Source organism: Buceros rhinoceros, unplaced genomic scaffold, assembly GCF_000710305.1.
Source record: "Buceros rhinoceros silvestris isolate BGI_N320 unplaced genomic scaffold, ASM71030v1 scaffold1148, whole genome shotgun sequence".
Lineage (NCBI taxonomy): Eukaryota > Metazoa > Chordata > Aves > Bucerotiformes > Bucerotidae > Buceros > Buceros rhinoceros.
Window position 1 is genome coordinate 162,426 of NW_010427264.1, and position 6,513 is coordinate 168,938.

The window sequence follows — 6,513 nt, forward strand, 5'->3', positions numbered from 1 at the left end:
CCTTACCCTCCCGCTCTGCCCCCTCCAACAGAGCAGGAGGGTTCAACCCCCCCTTTGCAGGACTCTCTGTAGGGTACGTTCAGATTCCCTGACGCTTAGCTTCTGAACGAGGAAGATGAAGCACGAGTAACGAATGCTGCCGATTAACGCAACACACTGAACGACAGAGATTGAAACAGCATATGCTGACGTTAAAGACTGTACCACACACAGGCAGAGAGTAACCCAAATAGCAGGTGTAAGCATCAGGTTTTTCTGCTCCAAAAAGGACTGAAGTCCTTGTAGTAAAGGAACTGGTGTAATTTGGAGGGATATCCATACCTCTACCTATCTATTGTTACATTGAAAGTATGGGCTTGCTCACAGTAAGGAACTTTTTGCAAAATCTTCATTCTCTTGCTTTACCTTGGCAATACACAATGGGTCCTCTCACCTCCTCAGTGCACACGGAATTATGTACGTGGTGTGTTATCTACCCTGTTTTGCAGCTTCTTTTCCTTTATTTTATTACAAGCATCTGAATTCCAGACACTGAAGTGTTTTGCTCTCCAGATTAACTATATGCCTGAACAATGCCTGCTCAGTAGTAAAATTTCAGCTTTTCATCCCAACAGCCCTCTGGTAACATAAATCCCATAACATCATTTTGAGGTAAGTTAATTGCAGAGTTGAATTTAAAATGCCTACTTCATGTTCTTATCTTTTGAGTCAATAATTCCTTCGGCCTGCACATCATCCTGTCATTTAGCTCGGCTGCTGGATAGATACCTGACAGACCCTGCATTTTCTGTAAACCTTTCGCCTTTCACTGGGAGCGATTTAATACTTGAGTATTCATGTTAATTTGCACATTCTGACCTGCAGCGGTGGAGATATTTGATCACTCCAGCAGTAGCTGCTTATGTAAAGAATATTTTTAGCTCCGGTTTAACATATGCTAAGAATGATATCTATGCCAGCACTTCCCCAAGAGTTTTTTCAGAAAAAGTCAGATTCATCATCATCTTTTCCACAACTGGGATATGCAGACAGAGGCACAGGACTTTTTCATCCATACTTACACTCAAAACAGGCCTCTAGCATCAGGAATGTACTTTTAAAATCTTAATTCTCCCCACAAAGCATGCTGAATTCTGCAGTAGGAGAATAAACATATTAACACAGCGCAATTCCCATTTTGTAAGGACTGGGAAATGTCAACCTGTACGTCCTGCGCAGCCTGTGGCGGGGGGAAACTTGCTGGTTTTCTCCATGAACATTCACAAATATTAACTGCCACGTGAAAGTGAAAAATCCTTAAAATGTTGCATCTGCTATGCATGGTAGAGCCAAAAGGAGTAGCAGCTGAAATGTGTATCCATTACAAACATCAGAGGGCATCAGTGCACAGAACCTACTCCCTCAAAGGGCCTGGGGGCAACGAGTCCCAGTTCCTCCCAGTTCCACGGCTGAGCATGTCTCCTTTTCCTCAGGGCTTCTGCTCTTGCATGCAGTCGGCATCATTTTTTTTTTTAAACCTTAAATGTAACAATTCCAGATTCTCTCCAATCCATAATACACTTCTGCATAACATGTGTAGTCTCAAAAGCATTTTTAGTGGTGGTGTATAGAAAGGAATTAGACAACAGGAATATTTTAGGTTTCTGTTTCTTGGGTGCTCTATCCGTGGAGGAAAAGCTAAACGCTCCCCAGAGAAATTTGCAGGTTAATGTGGACTCAAGTTAACATGGAAGGCAACGCAAGTCAAGAAGTACCAAAGTATTTCTTGAAGGTTGCCAAGGAGTTAGGTAGCCAATTTACATATTTATTTTGCTTTATACATATATTAACAAAAAAAGACAACAAAGCCTAGGGAACACAGTCAGACCACCACAAACAATAATAGATCAAAAAGTGGCAGAAAGGAAGATAAAAGTACCTGGCACAAAACTGTGTCACGGTCAAGGACCTTACTCACCTCTGCCACAATGCCACATTAGACCTTCCTCCAGAAGACCTCGCTTTGCCTACAAACTAGAGATCTCCTGGATGATCCCATCTGCAAACATCTGTGCAGGTACAAAGGAGGAAGAAAATTGAGTTGCTTTACCAGCGTCATCGCCCTCTCACTGAGAGTGGTCACACACCCAGCAAATTTCACAAGCAAATTCCATCACACCCTGGAGAACTGAACACAGGAACTGTCCATCGGGACCCCTGTCACTGCTAGGACCTGCCTTAAATGACTCATATCCAGTAACAACATACTCTATTTAAAACTCTAATCACTATCCCTACCTGCCATATATGAATTAATTTCCTTCCTCTCAAACAGTTTAACGACATAGTTTAACAGAAATGTGTTTACCATTAAGTAAACAAGTTTATCTCTGAAACTAACCTATAATTTTAGGGATGCAGAGAGAAAAGATTAATATTGACACATTAACTGGTGGGTGCAGAGTCATTTTGTCACCAAAATGAGTTGTTTTTATACTATTTCTCCATCCTAATTATAAACTGCCAAGAGAGTGAAGTGAATTAGAGTGCTATGATCAACAGCGTTGACCTTTTTTTGCCTTTTTGGTACTTCTGTTAAATCAGTTAACCAGGAGAGCAAAATTAGAATGAAGACTGACACTGGAGTAAACACCAAGAAACCGTGAAAATGGTGGGAAATTACCACCCTCCCTCCTTTTTGCAGCAGTAAGGGCAGACTCTTATTCTCAGCTGAAACCTTAGTCTGCTAAATTAGGTAGAGGTTTGGAAGAGAATGTTCTGATTGTTAATCATGAAATGTGCTGTAATCTTCTGCCAGGCAGCTCTAACCTCCTCAATCAGCAGCCTTTTCTTGCTTAATTACATGATTTTAAGTACCACTAAGGAGGTGCTGTCAGATTTACATTGGAGTTCTCTTAGACATTACCCGTGTAGTCATGGTGATGATATATAGAAATGGACAAAATGCCAGAGACCGGAGAAAATGGCAGAGTTACGGTCCACCCACACTTGCTCCTTGCCTAAAATTTACTAAAGATTTTTTACTTAGCTTGAAAGATTATCTTAGTATACTAACACACCAAAATAACAAGATTAACAGTACACGTGAAAATCTTTTTGCTCAACACCTACACCAGGGCAGTTCTCACCTCCAAGTATAACTTGTAACTGTCTGGGAGACCCAGGACACACGAGAGAAAAGGGCAGCGTTGTGTGCGCCGACATGGGCCAAGGCTGGATACGGTCAGTGTATCGTTCTCGCTGCAAACACAGCAAGTCTGAGTAAACAGCTTGGCTCTGCTCAAACAAATCACTTCCATGCTGGCAGTTGGCTTTTCTAGCCTGGGAGCCAGGACCCATTATTCTGAACCCTGAAAGCTGCCTTCAGGCTATTAATTATTCCATCCTCAGATGCAGAAAATTACTGTTACCTGCATATTTATAACCAGGGGAAGGAAAACTAGCGGCTGTAGGGGAAGCAAATGAAGAATATTTGTTAATTTAACAAGCTCTTGCCAAACCTTCATTTTCTTCGAATACTCTGACTACCAGCATCCGTTTTACGAGACACTTACTACTGGTGAGCAGCGCACTTTGAATCCATTAAACTCATCATCACCTACATAAATTCCTAACAGAAAGGGTACAGCATCATGCTCTGTACTCGTTCCCCCAAGGAGGTCTTCGTGGCTTTGTGGAACACCCTGACTCTCATTTAGCCAAGTTTCCTCCAGAGAAGCTGCCTGCCTTTGGACCAATACAAATATGCTTTTTTAAGATGAGGCTACCCAAGAGCAACCAGCAACAGCCCCAAGCTCCTGCTTTACAGCTGCTAGCTAAGAGAAGAGTTACATTTCCGTGATTAGCTCCACAGTTAGTGTAAACGCTCTCCAAAGACAATGGGTTCTAAATCACGCCAGCTGTAGATCTCATCTTCAGCTACTGGAATTATCCAAGTTGAATAAATGGATGATTAACTACCACCGCGGGGTTATTTCCCTTTTACTGCTGGTTCCCAGAAAGCTCAACTTCCATTTCGGTAACGCCTGCACCGTTCACACGCATATAAGGGTGGCTTGTGCTACGACAGCATCCGAGAGCTCCAAGATAGGGAGCGGGCTACGCTGCAGCAGGCTCGATGCAACCTGTGTGCTCCCTATTCCAGGGATACGGTTATGAGCACGTCATTCCCCACCGAACATGAATATAGCTGAAATTCTTATCTTTATGGAGTAAGGAGGTCAGCATTTACTACGGCACGCAGAGGCAGCACACAGTACTACAGGTGCGGTTCACCTGTTCATAATTTTTGTGGGCTGCAGCACATTTCAGACTGAAACATTGCCATCTTTATAGGGGTCATGTGGACAATTTTTCTTACGCTGTTCCAAATAGATTTTTTGTTGTGTTTTCTTCCTTCATTTGGCAAGGAACAAAGGCACAGAACACCCCGAGGAGGCGTGAAACGGGAGGCAATCACTTCTCGGATTCAAGGGGTAACAACTCTTCTGTGTTCTCAGAGTCAAATTAGAGGATATAAATCAAGAACAGAGCCAGGAATTAGAAAAGGCCACATCAGCTAGAAACAGAGACCCTATAAGCAGCACAGCAGCAGTTCCCAAGGTACAGCTGTTGTAGATAATAATGTCCTATCCATCTACATTTGTCACCGTACAGAGGTATTCTGGAACAGAAAGTAACTACCTGCGCCCAAGCTACGGCGATCGCAGTACATAATACGTGACACAGCTGCGTAACGGACCCGACGGGAACAGGGGCTGAAATCCCATTTCCTGGCCAGGGCATGGTTGTGGGGCCTGATGTCTCTTTCCTTCATCTCACTGATTGCTGATAAGTATTTGCTTATTACAACTATCCTGCCAGTCACAAAGGCCATCACGGCAAGTTAATAATGTACCATTCTGCCGGATCGATATCTTCACAGATCCTCCTGTCCCTGATACAGAAAAATTATGAGAAAGATTAGACTGCTTGAGCTCCATTCATTCATTTTGTAATGCAGGTGGCTTCCACGGGCTCACTCCAGGGACAATCTAGTCTGTCATGAATAGATACAAAGAGAAACAGCTTGAGAATATGATCATGGCACAAATGAGAGAGGAGAGCGGCTTCTTTCCTCCCTTTTCTCTAAGATTAACAATTAAATGAAAGCAACAATGAATTACAAAGGCAACTGTTCACTTCCAGCAAGCTTTCTGCATTAAATCAAACCTCAGTACAAAGAACTTTTATATGTGGGCATCGTGCGTCCTTGCTTTTGTCTGCCCATGAACTAGCAGAGCTGTTGTGACCAACTAAGATGCCTCAGCTAAAGCACCTGATTTACCGGGAAACAGTAAAGCCTTTTTGGTAGAAAGTCTTGAGTTTGGCATTTGTTCCTACACCAAGCCAAAATAAGGACGTGCTAATCACTATCTACATCATTCATATGTATTATATGGTTTGGTTGGTGCTGGTGGATGGGTGAGACCTCCTTCCCCTAGCTGAACAGCCAGCTTTCTTCTTTCACGTTGCGTGACACTACGGGGATCAGAGAGACAGCAACTTTGCTTTACTTATAACAAAGTATTATACAAGAAAAGTGAAATAACATTAACATACATTCTACATTTCCTCAAATATTTACCAATAATACCGCAACTGCCCAGTAGCTGTCTCCAGTGTCATGCTGGGTTTAAAGACCCATCTCCTCAGCATCATCCCCTGCTCCATGTGGAGCGTTTATCTGCTATTGACATGACTGGATTTCATTAAAGAAGGCCAAGAGGTATTAAAGATCTCCAGAGGGTTTGCTGCTTCCTGCCTAGGACAGCTGCGCTCTCTTCTTCCGTGAAGTCGTTACTGCCTATCATCTCCTTGTCCATCATCATTTCCTAGCAACCACAGCGCATCAGCGTATTGGGCCCTCGGAAATTTCAGAACATCACTACTTTTTTGAAATTAGGAGCAATTCCCCTGAAATACAGGAAACGTCGGCATGTAAAAATGTTGAGGAGTCACCATGATACAGGATGTATCATCTCAAAAACAAGTGAATTCATCTACAGTTATATTTCTCAGTAAATTCCTGTATTTAATTTTGCATAACTAAACAACTTAACTTGTCTTCACAACCAACAAGACCCCAATTAGATGTTCCAGGTAAGACTAGAAATAAAAGGTCACTGCGAAACAACGAATGGAACTTACTTCTTCACTTCCCTGTAATGTATTAAAATACCATTAAAGAACATGTTTATAATTTGATAGTTTTAATCTTAGAACAGCATTAAGACTTTCAAATTTAATCTTTGCTACTTTTCCTAGAGGACTTGTTGGAAGACTGGAGATCTTCTTACAGGTGGATTTTTTTTCATCCTTTCAATAAATAGGAAAAAAAATCGTTGAATTTTTCAGAGAAAACAAAATCTTATTTATCCAAATCAGCTATTTAGTAACTTTTCCTCTCTCATTTATTTAGCATTAAGATCCATTTGTGATCACAATACTGCAACATCTGTCCTCTAGGGAAAG